General features: G+C 39.5%; 1 protein-coding gene across 21 annotated transcripts in view; it reads left to right on the top strand.

The window, feature by feature from the left end:
• LOC120094358 (uncharacterized) overlaps nucleotides 1-12,974 on the top strand; it is a 380,216-nt gene that overhangs the window by 120,628 nt on the left and 246,614 nt on the right. For 19 of the 21 annotated variants that reach the window (XR_015627469.1, XR_015627474.1, XR_015627471.1 and 16 more), the window contains 2 exons: nucleotides 6,552-6,682; nucleotides 7,111-7,300. The exons of the other annotated variants lie outside the window; for them this stretch is intronic. The gene's annotated coding sequence lies outside the window, so the exon portion shown is untranslated. The remainder of the gene's footprint in view (nucleotides 1-6,551; nucleotides 6,683-7,110; nucleotides 7,301-12,974) is intronic. 21 annotated transcript variants of the gene reach the window in all.

The following is a 12,974-nucleotide window of genomic DNA, read 5'->3' as shown; positions in this document are numbered from 1 at the left end:
AGTTCATTAGGTTATACTGATCCTCAGGCTATTTTTGGTGACACATATAGAGAGTGTAAAGATAAATTTATCCCTGTGTAGTATGTCTGATAAGCTGGTCGAGAAGATTCAATCAGAGATGTGACGTGCTGTGATAGGCATAGACAGATCATTGATTTTCACTCACTATGTATAAAACAGTCCAATCTCACAACCCTGCTGAGAACACTTTAAATTGCCCGTTTAATAGATAGCGTTCGGCATCCCAGGTCAAGAACCCATATCCCAAATAAACATTACTCATGAATTAAAGGTGATTTCAAAGTTCGTGGATAAGGGACAGAAGGCAGGAAAGCTAATTAATTTTAGTGTCCATCTCCTGGGTTTGTGCTGTAAAGAATAACAGGATAGATATGCTTCTGGGACTCTAAAAAGTCACATTGTATTTAGGAAAAGACCATAACATGGTCAGTTAGTAATGAGAAATTATCGTCATCTGTCTTTGTTCTCTGCTTTGTCCAATATGACACACAGGCATTCTTGAATTAGGATACCAGGAAGAAGGCAATGCTCTGTTAACATGTTGTCACCCTGACAAGGATGCTTAAATTTGTAAACGCAGTAGACCTTTTAATTTCATCCTTAGGATTAAGGATGTTTTAGGAGACGTTATCTGATATATTCCAGTTTTGGCCACAAAATCAACATGTAAGCAAGGATGACTTCCCACAAGCTGGGCTTACAGGTGTGCACCCCTCTACTTAGTTAAGATCCCTCTGAGCAAGGCAGGTGAGGGTCAACCTCAGGGTAAGTGGTACAAGAACAGTGAACCTAACTGAAGGGTGGCAAAAGAAGGGTCTAGAGCCCAGCTTTGTAGACCTCCCTCCATTGCAGCAAATACTGAGGCACCTGAGGGATAGCCGGTCTTATAGGAACAATTGTGTGGTACCTGCCTCAGGTCATTGTTCACATAGAAGAGGGTAAGGTGCTAGGCACATATTATAAAGACTCAGTGCTGAGCTTGGTGGTAGATGGCTGTTTGTATAGTGTATGAAATTTGTGTTTTGTCTTTTATTTAATTTTGGTAGCACAAGAATTTCCAAATTTCTTTGTTTTAACATATGTGCTATAATTGTCTATTTATTTATTTATTTATTTATTTATTTATTTATTTATTTATTTATTTATTATAGTACACTGTAGCTGTCTTCACACACCCAAGAAGAGGGCATCAGATCTCATTATAGATGGTTGTAAGCCACCACGTGGTTGCTGGGATTTGAACTCAGGATTTCTGGAAGAGCAGTCAGTGCTCTTAACCATCTCTCCATCCCCTTCAAATTTATTTCTAAACTTAAATTCTAGAAAGGTTATGGATTTTGCAGAGTGTGTTTGGCAAAATATTCAGTAAGAAAGGGATTCACTGGTAGAAGTACTTTCACAGAGTGAATACAAGGAAAACGTCCTTTTGAGTGTCCAGTGAAATCACTGTGTTTTGTCTAATCCTCATGGTGCATTACTAAAAATCCTGTACAGAAATGGGCCACAGAACTGAGAACATGAGGGATGGATTTGTCTTAGTGAGATACTATTAGGTTTCTTTTCTCCCAAGTTTGTTTTTATTATATTCAATCGTGTGTGTGTGTGTGTGTGTGTGTGTGTGTGTGTGTGTGTCTGTATGTAAAAGTATGCAAATGAATTCAGGCTCCCTGGAGTTTAGAGACCAGAGTCCCTGAGCTGTAGTTACAGGCAGTTAGGAGCCATCCTTGTAGCTGCTGGACACTGAGCTCAGCTCTCCTGCAAGAGTGGCACTTAACTGCTGAATTCTTGCTCCAGCTGAGATAAATATTCTAAATTTAGAACTATGCAATATGAATTAAGTTCTTTATATTTTTTACTTGATGTTCATTTAAAATTATTAATGTTTGACAGCAAACACATTCATTTTAATGCCAACATTTTAGTTAAATCACAATAGCCTTGTGATAGTATTCATTTACTCTAAGTAGTTTAAGATACAGCTTTTTAATATTTTTTTTGATAAAAGCTGTTTCTGTTTGGTTAACTATCATTTAAATACTGCGTGTAGCTTGTTCGATTTAATGAATTGAGAAGACACTGTTTTATTCAATGTTACTGGACAATGATAAGTGGAGTGGGGAGAAGAAGACCAGATTTCTTTGCTTAGATATCTAACATTAAAATGGAGTTATAACAATAAAAGGAATCATACCACTTTAAAATCCATCTGTGCATTTATTCATGTGAAAAATTCGGTAATGGTCTTTGTTTCTACTAATAAAATATGAATGTGCCCTGACATTGAAAAACGAAGTGAGATTAAATAACTGTTGTGTCTGGGGTAACATCACTCCAGACACTAGAGCTGAGCTAGAAAGACGCCTGGGAGATAAGCTCACCCACAGAGGTAAGACATCTTTCTCCAATTTCAGAGTCATTTCAATCTCTAAGAACTGCCGCTTAATACAGTAGAGCCTGAACTAATGGGACACCTTAGATTTCCTATAATTAAACCAATCAGCTGAGTGCAGGACTATGCTCTTTGCAGAATCTCTCCTTTGTAGTCCAGCAAAATAATCCCATCCTCTACAATGTTCTTGACATTTATTTTTAAGAAGCCCTTTCTCTTTAGTGTACAGCAGGGACTCCTGTTCAGAAGGCTGTATTTACAGATTTTGGCTCCCACTTTCAGTAGAAGGCAGGAGGGGCTAATTCTGCCAGGTCAGTGGAAGCCTTTTTTTTTTTTCCCAACAGTATCTGGAAAAGAGAAAGAGAGAAACTCTCATGGCTGACTGGTATGCAGGATCAGGGAATCTCTCCACAGTAGTAGGCTGCTGGATGAATGGCCTTTACCATGAATTCTACACAGGATGCCTTTTAGTTGGAGCATGTACCCTCTCTTCAGCCTCTTGATATTAATAGTTAATATGATTCATGAATTAAAGAGAACATTTCTTGAAAATTTTACTTATTAATGAATTCACTTGATACTTTAAAATGATCAAATATACTTATGCTAATTTATTCTCCTCTGAGATGTTATCCTGTGCTATATGAGATACAGTAGTCTAGACCGTGGCCTCTAGCTTAGGGATCAGCTTTCTGCCACTTGATATGATTTGTACAAGGTACCCTCACCCACTGCAGAGCACAGGAGACCCTCTTAATAATTGCTAATCGGATGGCTACCCTATAGCATAGGCAGAAAGTTATATATGCATGTAAAGGTCAGCTGTTGAGAGGTAAAATGAAAAAAGTTAATCACCCATGGGGGTGTTTGTGTGACCACCAACCTCTGACAACATATCACCACATAGGGAAAAGTAAGAGACAATTAACGTGAATTCATTTTCTCCAGCGAAGTTGTTGCTTTCTACACACGATGGATCTTAGACTGCCCAAACGTAAAACCAGTTCCCTTTAGTCTGAATTGCAGATGGAGGCTATGGTCACTCTGTCCCTTCGCGTTTTCTCATTTCATTTGAGTCTGATTCTTGTTGGTCTGCATAGTTGCACAGAGACACCCACTTACGTCTCTGATAAATGGATGGCTTGTCCTCAGGCTGTGGGCCTTGTTCGGTCACTCTAAAACTAAATGACATCTATCAAACAGCAAAACATATGCAAAAGGTAGTCCAACATAGCATGAATAATTTCAAGTGTGAAGTTTGTGATCCCCGAACAGAACTTTCTCCAGCTCGCTATTTCTCTTTAGATGTTCTGGAAGGAAGGCAATTGTTAGAATCTTTAGAATAGTAATCTTATCCTTTGATCAAAACTACTACAGAAATGCTTTAGCTTGAAATGTTCAAGTTTTATTCTTCTCAGGTGGCTTACTTATTGAACCCATATTCTCAGACATTTAAAACAGTGGGGATCTATGCCTCCATCTCTATCCTGATCAGTTGGCTGAAAGAACTGGGTAAGCAGTAGACACTTTCTCAGGTATTTGGGCTCCAATCAGAGGCCATTTGTACTTTCTATAGGAAAGTCATATGTAAGTGATTTTTTAAAAAAGATTTATTTATTTTTATTTTAATTTCTGGACATGTCTGTGTGTGGGGAGGATATACCATCCATGTGCCATGTAGCCGTGGAGGTCAGAATGTGTTCAATCCTCTGGAGATAGTTACAGACATTTGTGAGCCACCAATGTGGATTCTGGGAATCACACTCAGGTCTTTACTTGATGAATCATCTCAGCCCCTTGTCGGCTTTATGTCTACATCTGTAGGTTCACATCCCGTGTCTACATCTGTAGGGTCACATCCCGTGTCTACATCTGTAGGTTCACATCACATGTCTACATCTGTAGGGTCACATCCCGTGTCTACATCTGTAGGGTCACATCCCATGTCTACATCTGTAGGGTCACATCACATGTCTACCTCTGTAGGGTCACATCCCGTGTCTACATCTGTAGGTTCACATCCCGTGTCTACATCTGTAGGGTCACATCCCGTGTCTACATCTGTAGGGTCACATCCCGTGTCTACATCTGTAGGTTCACATCCCGTGTCTACATCTGTAGGTTCACATCACATGTCTACATCTTTAGGTTCTAGGATCTCAAACTCATTAAGAATCCTAGCTTTGACTGCATTTAACCATATATTAAGAGAGAATAGGAACCCACATGGGAAATGGGAAATGCCAGAGTTAGATATTGCAGAGAGGGGAAAGATTAGCTTTGAACATCTGCCTTGGAATGGCATTGATCTTACCCTCAGTTTGTTTTGGCATATTTAAGTCCCTAATTACCCGTGTTTAATTTTGTTTGCCATTCTATTTCATTTTTGCTGTCAGGATTGACCTCTAGGCTTTTACTGCTTTAGTAACTCTCACAGTCTTCATTTTATCACTTCGACCAAGGCAAAGAATGCAGTTACTGTTGCCCTACAGTTGTCTTTCTAATTGCACTTCACACAAATAATGCCATCACAGTTGTCTCTACTAGGCTCAGCATGCTCTGGGAAGTCCACAACAGATTATGAAGCATATGAAACAATGAACCCATATCATTGATAACCATACATTGAGTCACTCTTGTCACTCTGTATCTGTGGGCACTGTTTTATTTTATTTTATTTCATTTCAGTTTTATGAAAGGTATTTAAAGAACTGGGAACACAATGTGGGAACCAACTCTGTGTGTGTGGCAAATCTAGTAAATTTTTAGTAAGAGACTTTTAGATTCAGGAATCCACTCTCATCTGTAAGTATAAGAAAAGAAGAAAATGTCATAATTTAAATGTCAGAGAGAGAGAGACAGAGAGAGACAGACAGAGAGAGAGAGAGAGAGAGAGAGAGAGAGAGAGAGAGAGAGAGAGATTGCCTAGAGAAAGAGGCTGTCTCCTCTACAGTTGCAAGTGTCTGAAAGTCTCCCACCACTGTGAACAGCCACTGTCTAAGACTCAATTAGGGACAGAACTACAGAGACTGGGCCAGAGATGGGATCGATAAAGATGTCTGATGGGGTAGACTTCTGTTGCTGCCATGTAAGTTAACTTTTTGTTGGTTCTGGAGAGGATGAGGACATGCCATATGCTTGTCCTAGATGCTGAAAGATGAAGCTGCTTTAGTAATCAAGGCCGAAGATGTGAGAGAAATTTGCAATTTGGAATAGGTTTCATTTATTTCTTTCTAAAACCTTCCCAACCCTTGTGGTAGGTCCTGATGAGAAGCCATCTGGTGAGGGTCTCCTGTCTTCAGGAAAGTAGAGCAAGTTAGAAAGGGTACAGACTGGGAATGGTTCACATCTAAGAGGCAAAGTTCACAACACTTCAGAATACAGTGGTGCTTCACAAGTTCTACTGATGTTTCAAGGTGTGTAAAACAAATCATTACAACCATACATCATTGCTTACCACAGAGCCTGACCTGAGTTTGGTGCTCAGGATGTGTGTATTTGAAATAGAGAACTTTCTCCTGACAGTCATACCATGGCTGGTACACACACACACACACACACACACACACACACACACACACACACACACACACATTGTTAGCATTTCCTCAATGACAGAAGCTCCAACAGTCACCCACCATCAATATTTGAGTGGTACTAAATTTTCTTCCTATACAGTCAAGTTCTCATGAAACATTCTGAACTCAACTGAAGGCTAATTTATTGTGCACACAAACCAAGGAAAAATGTGTTCTTATACTGCTCAGTTTTTCTTTGCATATCTGGCCATAATTCTCTTGGCCACTGTATTACACCCTTTGCTTTCAGCTCTCATGGCAAAGGGAGGTGAACTCAGAGTTCTTTCATTGGTTGGGGGTAATGAAACTGCCTTGCTCAAGTCCTTCTGAGTCCTTTGCAGCCTTGCCTCCAGGAGGATGCTCTCAGCCAACTGCACCAACCATTTCCATTATAATCATAGTCTTTCTCTTACTTTTGTACTTTTAGGAGAACATCATGGTATCTCCAGGTAATTGTATTCTGAGAGAATGACCCTGTATTTTCCTGGGGTTAAAACTTTGGCACACATGAATTTTTCTAATGGATACTTTGTGTTTGCTTCCTGTTTCCTTTGTCCAACCAGCATTTTTGTAATGCAGCTGACCACCACGATGATCTGTAAGATGTCAAGATCATATAACTCTGTATAGTTTACATAGATTGTTCTCTGGTTTACACTGGATAGATGCGAAATGCAGCTCTGTGAAGACCAAGGTAGGCTAAGACCCCTTCAGCTTAAGAAGTTCCGTTTATTGGTGGCTCCAGATTCCTAGTTTTCCATGCAGAATGTTTATTTTAGACACTTGGAATTTAAAGATTTTTCTCTTTCCTTTGGATATATGTCTGAAGATTCATAATATCTTCATCAAGAAACTCTCCATTAATGCAATCAAGAAATGTAGTTTCTTTCTCAACAAGAGGGTTGGAGCCCAACCCTGATACACATTAGTTAACATACTCAACCAATCCACAGGCTCACTGTCCTTGTAAACCTCAGTCTCAGTATAGCCGTTAATGTAGCCTCCGTCTGGATTCTTTCTGTGAATATGTCTTCCTCTCTATAAATACATCACCAAGAAAATACATAACAATTTAAATAATCATTGAATCATTGCAAAACACATTTTTCCTTATGTCTTTAGTTATACAAAGAAGAGGTCTTCACTAAAGTACAACTCAAGAAAATGGGGTGCCTCATTCAAGAATTCCAACTCATGTACCAGGTAGATGCCTTTGAGGCAGAGAGATGCACTGCATGTTCCTTTTCAGAATGAAAAGATTCAAGAGAGAGGATCGAGCTGACAGGCATCAGAAGACTGGATGGACAAGGAGGTGAGGATTAATTTAGTTACTCTGCAAAGCAGTTACTGTTTTAGGTATGTACAAACAAAGGTTGTTTTACTACAATGCAGCTGTGGGGGAGAGGAGCACTGCTGCTGAAATCAAAATCATGAGTTTAGGGCTATAACTTAATGAACTGTGTCTTGACAGAAGTGGCTATCACCATGAAGACAACTGGGACTGGGTGTGATTCACTTTCCTTGTGTCAAGTCTTCTCCTCTTTGGGGAACCTCGCTATTAAAGTAGCAGTCTCCATGAGTTCAGTGCAAAGTCAGGGAAGCTGCCTGACTTTGTCTAGAGAGTTCCCACGAACACAGATGGATGGTCTTGGCTGGCCTTGTCTAAAAAGGGACTTCATATAGAGATCTCTGCAAAGCTGCATAACAGTACACATGTCCCACTGTGGCTAATATCCACTTATTAGTGAAAACATACCGTGAATGTTCTTTTGAGTCTGAGTTACCCCACATAGGATAATAATTTCTAGTTCTATCCATTTGCCTGCAAAACTCTGGATGTCCTCATTCTTTTTTTTTTTTAATTTTTATTTATTTATTTATTTTTTATTAACTTGAGTATTTTTTTCTCATTTTTTTTTATTAACTCGATTATTTCTTATACACATTTCGAGTGTTATTCCCTTTCCCGGTTTCCGGGCAAACATACCCCTCCCCCCTTCCCTTTCTTATCGGTGTTCCCCTCCCCACCCTCCCCCCATTGCCACCCTCCCCCCAACAATCTAGTTCACTGGGGGTTCAGTCTTAGCAGGACCCAGGGCTTCCCCTTCCACTGGTGCTCTTACTAGGATATTCATTGCTACCTATGAGGTCAGAGTCCAGGGTCAGTCCATGTATAGTCTTTAGGTAGTGGCTTAGTCCCTGGAAGCTCTGGTGGCTTGGCATTGTTGTTCATAAGGGGTCTCGAGCCCCTTCAAGCTCTTCCAGTTCTTTCTCTGATTCCTTCAACGGGGGTCCTATTCTCAGTTCAGTGGTTTGCTGCTGGCATTCGCCTCTGTGTTTGCTGTATTCTGGCTGTGTCTCTCAGGAGAGATCTACATCCGGCTCCTGTCGGCCTGCACTTTTTTGCTTCATCCATCTTGTCTAATTGGATGGCTGTATATGTATGGGCCACATGTGGGGCAGGCTCTGAATGGGTGTTCCTTCTGTGTCTGTTTTAATCTTTGCCTCTCTATTCCCTGCCAAGGGTATTCTTGCTCCCCTTTTAAAGAAGGAGTGAAGCATTCACATTTTGATCATCCGTCTTGAGTTTCATTTGTTCTAGGCATCTAGGGTAATTCATGCATTTGGGCTAATAGCCAATTAACAATAAGTGTATACCATGTGTGTTTTTCTGTGATTGGGTTACCTCACTCAGGATGATATTTTCCAGTTCCAACCATTTGCCTACGAATTTCATAAAGACATTGTTTTTGATAGCTGAGTAATATTCCATTGTGTAGATGTACCACATTTTCTGTATCCATTCCTCTGTTGAAGGGCATCTGGGTTCTTTCCAGCTTCTGGCTATTATAAATAAGGCTGCTATGAACATAGTGGAGCACGTGTCTTTCTTATATGTTGGGGCATCTTTTGGGTATATGCCCAAGAGAGGTATAGCTGGATCCTCAGGCAGTTCAATGTCCAATTTTCTGAGGAACCTCCAGACTGATTTCCAGAATGGTTGTACCAGTCTGCAATCCCACCAACAATGGAAGAGTGTTCCTCTTTCTCCGCATCCTCGCCAGCATCTGCTGTCACCTGAGTTTTTGATCTTAGCCATTCTCACTGGTGTGAGGTGAAATCTCAGGGTTGTTTTGATTTGCATTTCCCTTATGACTAAAGATGTTGAACATTTCTTTAGGTGTTTCTCAGCCATTCGGCATTCCTCAGCTGTGAATTCTTTGTTTAGCTCTGAACCCCATTTTTTAATAGGGTTATTTGTCTCCCTGCGGTCTCACTTCTTGAGTTCTTTGTATATTTTGGATATAAGGCCTCTATCTGTTGTAGGATTGGTAAAGATCCTTTCCCAATCTGTTGGTTGCCATTTTGTCCTAACCACAGTGTCCTTTGCCTTACAGAAGCTTTGCAGTTTTATGAGATCCCATTTGTCGATTCTTGATCTTAGAGCATAAGCCATTGGTGTTTTGTTCAGGAAATTTTTTCCAGTGCCCATGTGTTCGAGATGCTGCCCTAGTTTTTCTTCAATTAGTTTGAGTGTATCTGGTTTGATGTGGAGGTCCTTGATCCACTTGGACTTAAGCTTTGTACAGGGTGATAAGCATGGATCGCTCTGCATTCTTCTACATGTTGACCTCCAGTTGAACCAGCACCATTTGCTGAAAATGCTATCTTTTTTCCATTGGATGGTTTTGGCTCCTTTGTCAAAAATCAAGTGCCCATAGGTGTGTGGGTTCATTTCTGGGTCTTCAATTCTGTTCCATTGGTCTATCTGTCTGTCTCTGTACCAATACCATGCAGTTTTTATCACTATTGCTCTGTAATACTGCTTGAGTTCAGGGATAGTGATTCCCCCTGAAGTCCTTTTATTGTTGAGGATAGTTTTAGCTGTCCTGGGTTTTTTGTTATTCCAGATGAATTTGCAAATTGTTCTGTCTAACTCTTTGAAGAATTGGATTGGTATTTTGATGGGGATTGCATTGAATCTGTAGATCGCTTTTGGTAAAATGGCCATTTTTACTATATTGATCCTGCCAATCCATGAGCATGGGAGATCTTTCCATCTTCTGAGGTCTTCTTCAATTTCTTTCTTCAGAGTCTTGAAGTTCTTATTGTACAGATCTTTTACTTGCTTGGTTAAAGTCACACCGAGGTACTTTATATTATTTGGGTCTATTATGAAGGGTGTCATTTCACTTATTTCTTTCCCAGCTTGTTTCTCTTTTTGTGTAGAGGAAGGCTACTGATTTATTTGAGTTAATTTTATACCCAACCACTTTGCTGAAATTGTTTATCAGCTTTAGTAGTTCTCTGGTGGAACTTTTGGGATCACTTAAATATACTATCACATCATCTGCAAATAGTGATAGTTTGACTTTTTCTTTTCCGATCTGTACCCCCTTGACCTCCTTTTGTTGTCTGATTGCTCTGGCTAGAACTTCAAGAACTATATTGAATAAGTAGGGAGAGAGTGGGCAGCCTTGTCTAGTCCCTGATTTTAGTGGGATTGCTTCAAGTTTCTCTCCATTTAGTTTAATGTTAGCAACTGGTTTGCTGTATATGGCTTTTACTATGTTTAGGTATGGGCCTTGAATTCCTATTCTTCCCAGGACTTTTATCATGAAGGGGTGTTGAATTTTGTCAAATGCTTTCTCAGCATCTAATGAAATGATCATGTGGTTTTGTTCTTTCAGTTTGTTTATATATTGGATCAGGTTGATGGTTTTCCATATATTAAACCATCCCTGCATGCCTGGGATGAAGCCTACTTGATCATGGTGGATGATTGTTTTGATGTGCTCTTGGATTCGGTTTGCCAGAATTTTATTGAGTATTTTTGCATCGATATTCATAAGGGAAATTGGTCTGAAGTTCTCTTTCTTTGTTGGGTCTTTGTGTGGTTTAGGTATAAGAGTCATTGTGGCTTCATAGAAGGAATTCGGTAGTGCTCCATCTGTTTCAATTTTGTGGAATAGTTTGGACAATATTGGTATGAGGTCTTCTATGAAGGTCTGATAGAATTCTGCACTAAACCCTTCTGGACCTGGGCTCTTTTTGGTTGGGAGACCTTTAATGACTGCTTCTATTTCCTTAGGAGTTAAGGGGTTCTTTACCTGGTTTATCTGTTCCTGATTTAACTTTGGTACCTGGTATCTGTCTAGGAAATTGTCCATTTCCTGCAGATTTTCAAGTTTTGTTGAATAAAGGCTTTTATAGTAAGATCTGATGATTTTTTTTAATTTCCTCTGAATCTGTAGTTATGGCTCCCTTTTCATTTCTGATTTTGTTAATTGGGATACACTCTCTGTGTCCTCTCGTTAGTCTGGCTAAGGGTTTATGTATCTTGTTGATTTTATCAAAGAACCAACTCTTGGTTCTGTTGATTCTTTCTATCGTCCTTTTTGTTTCTACTTGGTTGATTTCAGCTCTGAGTTTGATTATTTTCTGCCTTCTACTCCTCCTGGGTGTATTTGCTTCTTTTTGTTCTAGAGCTTTTAGGTGTGCTGTCAAGCTGGTGACATATGCTCTTTCCTGTTTCTTTCTGCAGGCACTCAGCGCTATGAGTTTTCCTCTTAGCACAGCTTTCTTTGTGTCCCATAAGTTTGGGTATGTTGTACCTTCATTTTCATTAAATTCTAAAAAGTTTTTAATTTCTTTCTTTATTTCTTCCTTGACCAGGTTATCATTGAGTAGAGCATTGTTCAATTTCCACGTATATGTGGGCATTCTTCCCTTATTGTTATTGAAGACCAGTTTTAGGCCGTGGTGGTCCGATAGCACGCATGGGATTATTTCTTTCTTTCTGTACCTGTTGAGGCCTGTTTTTTGACCAATTATATGGTCAGTTTTGGAGAAAATACCATGAGGAGCTGAGAAGAAGGTATATCTTTTTGCTTTAAGATAGAATGTTCTATAAATATCTGTTAAGTCCATTTGGCTCATGACTTTTCTTAGTCTGTCTATGTCTCTGTTTAATTTCTGTTTCCATGATCTGTCCATTGATGAGAGTGGGGTGTTGAAGTCTCCTACTATTATTGTGTGAGGTGCAATGTGTGTTTTGAGCTTTAGTAAGATTTCTTTTATGTATGTAGGTGCCCTTGTATTTGGGGCATAGTTATTTAGGATTGAGAGTTCATCTTGGTGGATTTTTCCTTTGATGAAAATGAAGTGTCCTTCCTTATCTTTTTTGATGACTTTTAGTTGAAAATTGATTTTATTTGATATTAGAATGGCTACTGCAGCTTGCTTCTTCCGACCATTTGCTTGGAAAGTTGTTTTCCAGCCTTTCACTCTGAGGTAGTGTCTGTCTTTGTCTCTGAGGTGTGTTTCCTGTAGGCAGCAGAATGCAGGGTCCTCATTCCGTATCCAGTTTGTTAATCTATGTCGTTTTATTGGGGAGTTGAGGCCATTGATGTTGAGAGATATTAAGGAATAGTGATTATTGCTTCCTGTTATATTCATATTTGGATGTGAGGTTATGTTTGTGTGCTTTTCTCATTGTTTTGTTGCCAAGACGATTAGTTTCTTGCTTCTTCTAGGGTATAGCTTGCCTCCTTATGTTGGGCTTTACCATTTATTATCCTTTGTAGTGCTGAATTTGTAGAAAGATATTGTGTAAATTTGGTTTTGTCATGGAATACCTTGGTTTCTCCATCTATGTTAATTGAGAGTTTTGCAGGATACAGTAACCTGGGCTGGCATTTGTGTTCTCTTAGGGTCTGTATGACATCTGTCCAGGATCTTCTGGTCTTCATAGTTTCTGGCGAAAAGTCTGGTGTGATTCTGATAGGTCTGCCTTTATATGTTACTTGACCTTTTTCCCTTACTGCTTTTAATATTCTTTCTTTATTTTGTGCGTTTGGTGTTTTGACTATTATGTGTCGGGAGGTTTGTCTTTTCTGGTCCAATCTATTTGGAGTTCTGTAGGCTTCTTGTATGCCTATGGGTATCTTTTTTAGGTTAGGGAAGTTTTCTTCTATGATTTTGTT

The sequence above is a fragment of the Rattus norvegicus genome, chromosome 8 (assembly GCF_021556685.1).
Source record: "Rattus norvegicus strain SHRSP/BbbUtx chromosome 8, alternate assembly SHRSP_T2T, whole genome shotgun sequence".
Taxonomy (NCBI): domain Eukaryota; kingdom Metazoa; phylum Chordata; class Mammalia; order Rodentia; family Muridae; genus Rattus; species Rattus norvegicus.
The sequence above is the reverse complement of the archived record's forward strand: the minus strand, read 5'-3'. Positions and strand labels throughout refer to the sequence as shown.